The sequence below is a fragment of the Nomascus leucogenys genome, chromosome X (assembly GCF_006542625.1).
Source record: "Nomascus leucogenys isolate Asia chromosome X, Asia_NLE_v1, whole genome shotgun sequence".
In the NCBI taxonomy this organism is placed as follows: domain Eukaryota; kingdom Metazoa; phylum Chordata; class Mammalia; order Primates; family Hylobatidae; genus Nomascus; species Nomascus leucogenys.
The window spans coordinates 116,704,258-116,715,802 of record NC_044406.1 but is presented as its reverse complement, the minus strand read 5'-3'; the positions used below and the strand labels follow the sequence as shown (position 1 = coordinate 116,715,802).

Here is an 11,545-nt window from a genome sequence, read left to right as displayed (position 1 = left end):
AATAACAATTTCAAATCACGATAGAAAGTGCTTCCCGCAAAATGCTAAGAGCTTAACTGACATGAAAATAAATCTAGAGCCTTCGTCTGTCCCCACAAGCACAAACCCCTAACCCCAAGAGAGATTCTCTAACACGGTGCGCTCCAAACTACAATACCCAGAATACCCTTCCCTGTCTGAACGCTGGGGAGAATCGGAAGGGGAGGGGAAGAATTGTGCGTATAGAGAAATAAGTGTCCCGCGACTCCATCTCCCATAATTCTCGGTCCTCACTTGCGTCTCTCTGCCAATGTCAACACGGGATACCCCCAGGAAGAACAGCCTCCAGCGACCTCAAACTACATTTCCCATGAAGCCATGGGCTCGGGCCTCCAGCTTCCCCGGTGACCAGTAGCCAATAGGAGACGCCGCAGTGGGCACCCTGTGGGTGAGAGTCCAGCCTTGGGCCACAGTGCCGGGTCTAGGCCTGGAAGCGCAAGGCGGGCATTTCGGAAGACAGTGGTGCGGCGTGGGGCGCCACGAGGGCACTACGAGCCCAGGAGCTGCCGCGCCGGCCCGATTTTCCGCGGCTGTATAAGGACTAGCGCTTCGGTAGCCGGGGAGCTGGAGGTCAGAGAGGCAGAAAGCCCCAGTGGCCGTGGCTGGGGACTGTGGGACTGAGGGGGCCTAGGGAGGAGGGTGCTTCCGGGGCCGCGGTCCTCAGCGCCTAACTCCACCCAGCTCCGCCTCTGCAGGGGAGGGGGTATCGGGACTGGGAGTCGGGGGTGGGCTTTTGAGCTCTAGGCGCTAGTTCTCTTGAGCCCGGGAGCGCGCTGTCTTTGCTCTTTTTTTTTTTTTTTTTTTTTTTTTCGGTCCAACTCGCCCGCCCTTTTTTTTTTTTTTTCCCACGACGCCGCCCCCCTGCCCCTGGCTCTGTGCCTCCTCGGAGGTCCGAAGTTGGACTTTGCGTCCAGGATTTTGCCTAGGCGGTGACTGGACTCTAATTCTTACCGCAGGAATTGGGTGATTTCTTTCCTCTTTTCCCTCAATTTGTATTTCAGGTTTGGGCACATAACCCTCCCTGCGCTACACTCCCCATTTCCTTTGGGGCGTGGGAATTCCTTGCCAAACTCAGGGCGTGACTTTTTTTCAAACTTTATCTTTTTGCCTCCTTAATTGATCGCCATCTCTTTACTGGCCTCTCAACCACCTGCCACTTCCCCCACCAGGTCTTTGAAGTGGGAACGGTTTCCCCTCAGTTTCTAGAAGGGATGGGAAGCAAAAGAGGGAAGGAATCTTGCTTTTGAGAAATGTGTGTTTAAGGTTCAGTGCAGGGTTCTGGTGAGAGTAGAAGGCAAGTTAGACTGGTTATAAAAACCCAGCACTTTAGGGGTTTCCAGCATAGACTGATAGCACTAATGTTGACAAACATTTAGGGGGCACACCTTTATTCTACAGAATAAAGTAGACCTGTGAAGCAGACCGTATTAATCATTGTGTTATTACAAATGCGTGCAAAAAACGCTAAGGGGGGTCAGTGGAAGAGCATACTGATGGGGGTGGTGAGTTCATCTATGGAAGTTCAAGCCTAACCCGGGAAGTGCTGAAGCCCTCATCCGGATTTCAGGCTTTGTGAAGGAGGTGAATTTTAATTCGGGCTCCAGCAGAGTACAGGGGATTTGAAGTTGTCAAAGAGGAGGGAGAAAATGCTTCCTGCTACTGAGATTGGACTTTGAGAAGGGTAAACAGAAAAGGGAGCACTGTGAGACAGGTGGGCTTGCCTGATTGGAATAAAAGATATCAGCACAAATATACTGGGAAATAAATAGGGTGGAGAAGCTTGGGGTCATAATAACATGATACTTTGAAACATACACATAGTTTGGATATTATTCTGTATCAAATAAAATTGAAGGCAAAAATTAAGATTGGATGATTTTTCTTTTCATCCTAGGGAACCTGATTTGAGATCAATTCTTGGAGAACACAAAGAAGTGTGATGGTATGTTCCAGGTGTGAGTTTAAATCCAAGAAGAAGCTTGTCTTTCAGATGTTTTGTTTGTAGCTATTCTTAGCTACAGTCTATAGCTGTCAACTTTAAAGCCTAGAGTCATCAATTTATTTTCTTAAGAAATGGCATTTGCTGTCCCCGTGCATCACATTATCTGAATTGTAGTCATCTCATTGGGGGACAATAATGACTGCTATTTATTGAACTCACATAATGTCCTAGTCATCATCATAAATACTTTGTTGCATTATCTGAAGAGTGTTCTGAAGTAGGTACTATTATTCCTGTTTTTTTTCTAGAAGAAACACTAAAATGCACAGAAGTTAAACAATCTACTTAAAGTCACATAAATTATAAGTTGAGTTGAGATTTGAGTGTACAGATTTCTGACTCCAAAGCCCATGCTCTGTTCAACATGGTTTGCTGCTCCCAGTGTTCATTCTTGTTCTTGACTTTCCAGTTGTGGTAAGGAGAGATAGGTATAGTTGATCATCCTGGCCAAAACCCAAATGATTCACTTCAAATTTCTATGTCAGAATGTATTTGCTGTAAAGTAGCTGCCAAAACCAAATTAACTGTCATTGCAACTGTAGCTAATTGTGTCTTCCAAAACCATAGTCAGTACAGCTATTTCTGAATTAGATGATTCTCTTTATAACACGTATCATACCTCTAAGCTATTTGGACCTTGATAGTACTTTGGATGTATTTTATTTTAGCATTTTAAAAAGTTACCTGGGACACTAGATCTCTTTCATGACCTCTGCCCACGTGAAGTATTGGAGAAACAATGAAGTACAAGGTGTGAACTCTTCCTGGGGTCTAGTTGGGGAGCTGGATGCCCACAGTTCTAAGATACTGTAGTGTGTAGTATAACAGAGACAGGTACAAAGTGCTATGGAGGGATAAAGGAAGGTGTGACTCACTGTAAGGGAGACTCAGGGAGAAGGCTTCCATGAGGAGGTGACATGACAGATAGGTCTTGAAGGATAGTGAGTTTGCCCAAGGCAGGGAAGGAGTGGAGGGGAGGCATTTCAGATAGAGGAGTCAGTCTGTGAAAGATGTGTGGCTGTATAAGAATAGGGCATGTTCATTCAATGTGGAAGAATTCAGCATGGCTAGAGTGCAGATAGTTGAGGAAAAGGAAAGTGTAATGGGTAGGAGAAGAGTGGAAAGAGGTTGGGGCTGATTTGCAAAGAACCTTGATTGCAATCCTAAGTTGGAATGTGCCCCCATAGGTCAGTGGTTCTCAAAACGTAGGGCATCTGCCAGTGGTAGTTACATTGTGCTCCCACAAACATTTTAATTTTACTAGTTACATGTTCAAATATGTCTTAAAAAACATAAAACTGAACTAAGCCATCACATCTAAGATTACTTTGGATTTTACTTCATAAAAATAGAAAGGGAACCAGTTTTCAGTTCATTTAAAGACAAATATTAAGTAATAATAGTACACATTGTGTGTGAATATGGTAAAAATCACTAAGTAATACTCATGACTGAAATTTGGGAAGTGCTGCTTGTAGGCCATAAGAAACCATTAACATGTTTTAGAAGAGCACCACGATCAGATTTTTACTTTAAGGTCAATGACAGTGGGAAGGATACAGTGGAGGTAGATATGATGAGGCTGCTACTCTGTTCCACAGAGAGACAATAAAGACCCAAGAGTAGTGACGTGAGAGGAGGGAACAGATTCGAGAAACATTTAGGAGGTAAAATTATTAGGACTTGATGGTTGTTAATATTATTATGTCAGTGTTACCAGAATTGTTTTAAAAGTCTGCATGTCCCCCTTGCCTCTTGTCCTTTATATTCTATGGTGAGCAATAATATTGCCCAAACATGCTATGTTTCTATGTTCATTAAGATTACAGTGGAAGCTATAGTTACCACTCGAATTTGGATTACACACAAACATCCTTACCACCTTACTCAGTGTCCTTGAGAGCAGTAGCACAAATATTCAAGGCACTGATTAGGAATATGACTATGATCTGTGACCCTTAGGCATGCAAGAAACTCCTCAGCCTTTAAGACTCAGCTCATATGTCAACACCTCTGTGAAGCCTTCCCGACAGCCCTCGCCCAACATACATGAATGCACGCACAAAGCAATGTTAGGCCTCTGGCTTCCACGGGACCCTGCACCTACTTACCTCTGTCCTAGCCTGTACCACACTGTAGGGTGTCGGTCTGTGGATGTTTCTGTGTTCCCCACTAGACTGTGAACTCCTGGAGGGCAGGGACCAGGTTTCATTAATCTCCATACCCATAGCATCCAGAAGAGCACTTGACACATGGTAGTCACCTAATAAATGGTTATTGGTTGAAAAGAATTGATAAACAGATTTGCATGAATATAACTGGGGACCTTGGTAGCACAGAGTGCCAAATGCTATTAAAAGACTAGCTGTTTGCTACATTTGCTACTTTTGCTAAAGAAAGCAGTAAAGTGCCCATAATTTCATGAAAGACCTACTTTTTCCCTCTTTTCTTCACTCTCCCCTGGTTATCTTACCTTTTTCTTTCCTATCATTTACCTATCCAGACAGCTATTCCTTAGCCCTGCCCATTGCTTTGCTGCTCTTGACACAGTTCACCTTCCTCCTGCCCTGATACTTTGCCAGGAAACATCCTTCCTTCTACCCACCCAAGTCCAGTGCACTCCGTCCTTGACATCACTCTCAAGTTCATCTCCTACTCATAGACTCTGCTGCTGGGACTATAATTTGATACAGCTCTTCTGGAGAGCAATTCGTCAATATGTATCAGAAACCTTAATGGAATACAGCTTTCAACCTACCACTTCAACTTCTAGAGCTCTATGCTGAGGAAAGAATCATGATGTTTCCAAAAATTTAATACTCAGGACATCTATCCCAGAGTTGTTTATACTAATAGCAAAAACAACAAAAAAAAAGAAAGAACATCTTAAATGTACAATACTAGGTGTTCGAATGAAATCAATTGTGGTACATTTATAGAATGGATTACTAAGTAGCCTTGTAAGTTGATTTTACCAAACAATATTTAATGATGTGGAAAATTGTTTTTGATATATTAAGAGAAAATTCACATCATAAAACTCAGTACAGAGTGACAGATCCCAGTTTAAAAATATATACATAACACACACACAAACACACACACGCACACACACACACACACACACGCACATGCACACACACATCTGTGTAGGCATACATAGGAAAAATCCTGTAATGGTAAACACACAAAAAAATATTAATAGGGGTTTGCTGCAAGTAGTAAGATTGCATATGACTTCTACTTTTAACCTTTTGCATATTTTTATTTTCTAATCTATAGTATATTTGTTAATTTTTAAAAAGTTATTTTGACCAGGCACAGTGGCTTACACCTGTAATCCCAGCACTTTGGGAGGCCAAGGCAGGCGGATCAGCTGAGGTCAGGAGTTTGAGACCAGGCTGGCCAACATGGGGAAACCCCGTCTCTACTAAAAATACAAAAATTAGCCAGGCATGATGGCATGCGCCTGTAATCCCAGCTACTCGGGAGGCTGAGGCAGGAGAATTGCTTCAACCCAGGAGGCGGAGGTTGCAGTGAGCCGAGATTGCACCACTACACTCCAGCCTGGGAGAGAGTGAGACTCTGTCTCAAAAAAAAAAAAAAAAAAAAAAAAAAAAAGGTATTTTAAAATGTTTTCCCGGTGTTCACCATTGTCTTACTTTGGGGCATACCTTCCACCCCCCAACACACATGCGTCACTTCTAGCCTGGATTACTGCTGCTTCCAGCCTGCTTCCCTTCTAGTCCACTCTTACCAATGCTGACAGAATGATTTTTGTAAATCACAAATCTAAAACTATCCGGCTTCTATATAAAATAGTTCAAAGGCTGTCCATTGTCTTCAGGGTAGTATCCAGACTTCTTAGACTGCCTGATAAAAGCTTTGAAAATCAGCTCCCTGCTTGCTCCCCTAGTATCAGGTTTTCCTTCTGTGATTTACTTTTTTGGGGGGTCTTTGGCCAGTGGCAGGCACATAATAGGTATTTAATTAATGTTAGCCAATGTTGACGTGGACTGTGTGGATTAGCTATTTTATGCCAGGCAATCTACTGGTATTTAATTCTCAGAGCAAAAATATTAAACACATAACATAGTTATTCCTGTTTTACAGATGAGGAAAACTAAATACATCAAAGTGAGAAGAAAAGTTATCATAATAAAGAGCATTTTTTAAAGAGAAAATTTAAAACCTCCTGCCATAACTCTGTTTTCTTTATTTTCCAGCAATCCCTGCTGGTCCTTGTCAGGAAGAAAACAGGCTTTGTACACTCCCTTGGGCAAGTTATATGTGACCACAGCATAACAAGAACAGCCGCAAACTGACATGATCTCACCCTGTCGTGGTTCACATTGTGCTCATGTACAGAAATCTTTCCTTTGTGTACATAACACTTCATACAGGAGAGATGGACTAGCTCCAGTTGCTCTGTTTTTCTTTATTTTTTGAAATTCTATGTCATTTGGGATGGGGATGTCAGCAGAGAGCTACAGAAAACTGTGATAGAATTGAATGTATAAGAAACAATGTGTCTCATGGGAGCTGATGTCGTTGGTTAATTTATTTTTTTAAATGTCACGTAGATGTATTTTCCAGCAATCTGTCCCCAGGGAAGACCTTGGTTGAATTCAATAGTTAATCCTACTTACAGAATGCAGCCCATGTGTGCACTATATTCTTGCATTGTTAAGTGATTTTAGACACATGTAGTGGATTACCATATGACATACAATCGAGTATAGGATATCTGATTTTCTCTACAATAATGTATCAGTGGTCATTCAGGATCCTGAAGTGTAGTCTTCCCTTCATTTTCCTTACAAATAATACCCATTGTGCAAAAATGGATGATTTCTAAGGGACGGAAGTCCTAAGCATGAGTCATCTGAATAAAATATTTCTTTATAAGGAATTGTTACTTTTAAATACTCCAGGAAAAAAAATCTATAGTTTTCCTGCTACATGATCAAATAATTTGAACGTAGAAATTACAGATAGGGTTTCACTTCATTCGATGAATTATTGTAGGCTTACTATGTGAAAGCACTCCATTAGGCACTGCACTAGATACTCATAAATACCCCTTTTAATGCCTTCTGAATAAAAAGAGAAAGAACGAGGGAGAAAGAGAGCAAGCAAGCACACAAGAGTAAGAGAATTCAAGAGCAAATAAAAGAGAAAAATTTTAACAAGTGGGCCTATCTTATAAATGAAAATTCACCCAGCTGAAAATTGGTATATATACCCGTGGGGATGTGGGTTTTTTTTTTTTTCTTGGTGGGATATCTAGGCAAAAATGAGCTACCAGATAGCTGATAAGCAAATGATCTGCTTCTCTGTTTACAAACAGTATGAGAGAAGGAACAGTGACTTTCTGTGCTTCCCAGCCCTGCACAAGCCTGCTGGTGATGTGAGAGTTATGATTGTGTCAGCTTTTCCAGGGTTCCTGTCTCTGCTGCAGAGATTTGGCAGACACCTCAGACAAATTTTATGTCTCTTAAATCTTCCTCAAGCTAGGCTTGGCTCTTAGATTTATATGTGCGAAAAAGTAAAGTGTTTACCAGTTTGACATTTTTGAAGATCAAAACAGACTTAGCTTAAAAAAAGAAATCAGCATACACCTCAGTTTAGTCAGAAAGACCTAATTGCTTTTTGCTATTTGTTTAAAACAGCCCAAATGTGTACTTTTCAGAAATGGCTACTGATCGTATGTCTAAAGATTTATGTTCTATCCCTCAATGTTGCTTCCTTGTTTTCTTGCCTACAAAGTGTAAAGTTTTGCTGAAGTCTTAATTTTCCTTTTTTTGCCTTTACTGATACATAGTATAAAACACTGTAGGATGGAAACATGGTGAAATACATTGGCAATCTAGGAGGAGAAAAAAGATAGTTTTTATTAGCTCTGCTTCCCTCCCCTTTTTGGTGCTCTGTTTTTCAGTGGTATCTTACTCACAAAACATTATTCTTTGGCATAATAACGATAGGTGAGTAGAAGAATCAAAGAGCTTTCAGTGACCACACTTTAACAAAGCTGGTCCAAATGCCTCGGTAGGCAGAGCACAAATGAATATGGCAGTCATTCAGGAGAATTGAGACACTATGGAAAATGTTACTTCAGAGAACAACATTGCTTTAGTGGTGAACTGTGAAAGATAAGGATGGAGAAATCCCCAGTAAGGGCTCTTGTCATCTGCTCCAGCTGCTCTTCATTTTTAGCCAGGAACAACTGCTAGTAAGAGTTTCCTGGGATAGAAACTGCCCCACAATAAGCCCCTATAAGGTGTCCTCCTATCAGCTTTTCTTCAGTCAGGTCCTCAAACATACTTCACTAGGATTACTCTGGTCACATACCATTCTAATTTTCACCTTTCAAGAGATGCTGAGTTTGACTTCAAGGAGTACTTGATGTTCACACTTATTCAATAGACATTTGAGCATATATACAGGACCAGACCCTATGCTAAACACCAGGACTATAATAATGAATTTGATATGATGTAATCCCTGCCCTTGAGGAGCTCATAGTCTAATAGGGGAGATAGACACTCAAACCAGTGATCATATTCTGATGTGAAAGGCACCCAAAAGAGAGAGAAGGTGTTCTGGGAATATGGAGGAGGGAATTACAGCCAGGGGTGGACAACTTAGAGATCAGAGTCTAACTGTGCTGAATCATAAAGGGTGAGGGGCATTGCCTAGTCTCTCTGGACAAAGAGGTGATGGGCAAGGATTCCAGGCAGAGGGACCATCAACACATGCAAGGCAGTCAAATGTATAAAACTGCATAGTTCAGAAAAAGGTAAGATATTGTGTGTGAACCATTGAAAGCGTGGGAAAGGGGGACAGGATAAGAGTCTGGAAAGGTATCCTGTGGCTGGTTGGGTGAAGTAAGTCAGCTTGCTAAGCAGTATGGCCATTGTCCTATATGTAGGGATGAGTGAACACAGGGTTTTAAATGGGGGGAGTAACATGATTGCAGTGGAGGATGGACTTCATGGGGGGAAAAACTGAAGACAGATAAAGTCCACTTTCTTTTTTTAAATTTTATTATTTTTATTTTGAAATACTTTCAATTTAGAGAAAAGTTGAAAGAATGGTATAAAGAATGTTAAAATAACCATTTGAGAATAAAATTTTAACATGATGCTTTATCATTTCTGAATATTTTATTTGAATCTTCTACCAAAAAAAAGGATATTCCATATATAGCTACAATACAATCATAGACATCAGGAAATTTTCTTTTTTTTCTTTTTTTTTTTTTTTAATTTTAAGTTCTAGGTTACTGTGCAGAACGGGCAGGTTTGTTACATAGGTATACATGTGCCATGGTCAAGGATCTAGAACCAGAAATACCATTTGACCCAAGCAATCCCATTACTGGGTATATATCCAAAGGATTATAAAGTCCAATTTCTAATTTGGCAGCCTTTGAGAGATTTTACCCTAATCACTTGCCACTATTCAGCAATGCCGTCTCTGCTAGGGTTTCTTTCCATATACAGAGATCACTTTGAACAAATGTTTCCTTCTGCACACAGGACATAACTTCCTGCACTCCTTTACATGTTACTTAGATGAATATTCATTCTTTCCAACTCAAATCAGTGATTCCAGCAGTAATTGAGGTTTGATTATCATGAAGGAAAGAAATCAGTTTTGAAGCACAGCAGCTTCATTTCAGAAGCATTCTATGAGGCGTATTTATTGCTTGCTGAGTCAGCAGGGCTGAGGCACGTGCTGGTCAGCTGCCCTTGGGATTTGGGGGAGGAAAAAGGAAAGGCTGAAGAGATGTCAGGAAGTGGCTGTTTGAAAAATAAGCAGCAACCAGCATGTTGGAAATCCCTAAACGTCACATCCAGATATGGGAAGTGGACAGACATACCAGATGTACATGAATATAAAACAAATGCATGTTGAAGGTACCTGTGCCCAAACAAATTGTACCATCTAGCCAGTCAGTTTTAGATCATGTTCTTTCCCTGACTCAGATACTGTAAATGGCTTCCCATTATCCATAGGATGAAGTCCAAACTCTTCAGCCTGACCTTTAGTACTGTCTGCAATCTGGCTCTAACCTACCTTTCTAATCTTTATACTTCTGTCTTACAGAACTCTGCTCCAGCCAGTTACCCTTTCAGACACTGCTTTGGCATTCCATTACTTACAGTGGGAGCCCTCTCAGGGAACGGACTGTGTTTTTTACTTCTTTGAATTCCCCAAAGTGCCTAACACAGTGTCTTGCATATAGTAGGCCCCCAAGATATATCTGTGACTTATTTTTCCCCACCCTTCCACCATTGTTTCCAGTATCTCTACTATTAACCTAATGCCCTCACTACTGAAAATGGCAACTGAGACACTAGGTAAAAGAGGTTGGTGCTCAACAAATTATCTTTTAACTTTTTAGTTTGAAGTACTTTTAAGTACAGAAAAATTGCAAGCATCATATAAGAATTCTTATATACCATTTGCTCCGATTCACCAATTGTTATTATTTTGCCCTATTTGCTTTATATTTTCTATAGAATTATAATTATTTTGTTCAGAAACACTTGTGGTTGAATAAGCCATACCCCTTTCCCCCTCTCCTTTTTCTCAACCTTTTATTGTGAAAATATTCAAATACAGAGAAAAGTCAAAAGAATTGTACAGTGAACACCCAGATACTCACCATTTAGATTCTATAATGAACATTTTGTTGTATTTGCTTTATCACCTATTAATGTATCCATTCCTTTATGCATTTCAGATTAAGTGGCAGACATGAGTACAGTTTTAAAAAATTTTTCAGTATGCATATCATTAACTAGATGAACAAACTCTTTTGTGCTCTGAAATCAACCAAGTCATCCTGCATTATACCTGCATTTACTGTGTTGCCAAAACTCTAGTCTACCTATGTATCTTAGATCTGTTTGGCCATGGATCACATGTCTTTTTCATTAACTCTTGGATGACTTTCTATTTCATCTAGTGTCGTGCAAGGCACACATTCCATAGATACCACTTGATGCTGATGAGCAGAAACAGAGCTTGTGCCAGAGGAAGAATCACGATAAAACCAGAATAAACTGGGGAAGGAAAGAAGGGAATCTGAGAAGAGGGCCACAGGTGAATAGGAAAGAAGCCAGGGCTTGAAGGATTGGGGGGAAGCAGGATGTCTCCACCTGACCGGTACTTCCAGCATTACTATCTGCTACTTCCGAGCTTTTTCTTTAAAAGGATGGGTTCCAGGAAACTAGGGACAACTGCTGCTAAGCAGAGCACATGACAAGTTTCCTTGCTACTCTTTAGGAAACCCCAATTAATGTATTCATGTTGCTTCATGAATATGCTGATTTACCATAAGATGCAAGTTAGTTTTGGAGAACGAGGTAGACCACTGAAAACCTTCCAAACTATATCTGTGCTATAACCAAAGAGCACTTAAATTCAGTGAATCCCAGTTTCTTTTTGCTTTATAACCTTTCCTTTCTTGTATTGCTATGAATACAAGGATAG

General features: G+C 40.8%; 1 protein-coding gene across 1 annotated transcript in view; it reads left to right on the top strand.

Annotated features, from left to right (window-relative positions):
• The first annotated feature begins 340 nt into the window (after window positions 1–340).
• Window positions 341–11,545, top strand: part of ENOX2 (ecto-NOX disulfide-thiol exchanger 2) — a 293,700-nt gene continuing 282,495 nt past the window's right edge. Inside the window, exons 1-2 of the mRNA XM_003262322.3 lie at window positions 341–609; window positions 1,934–1,981. The gene's annotated coding sequence lies outside the window, so the exon portion shown is untranslated. The remainder of the gene's footprint in view (window positions 610–1,933; window positions 1,982–11,545) is intronic.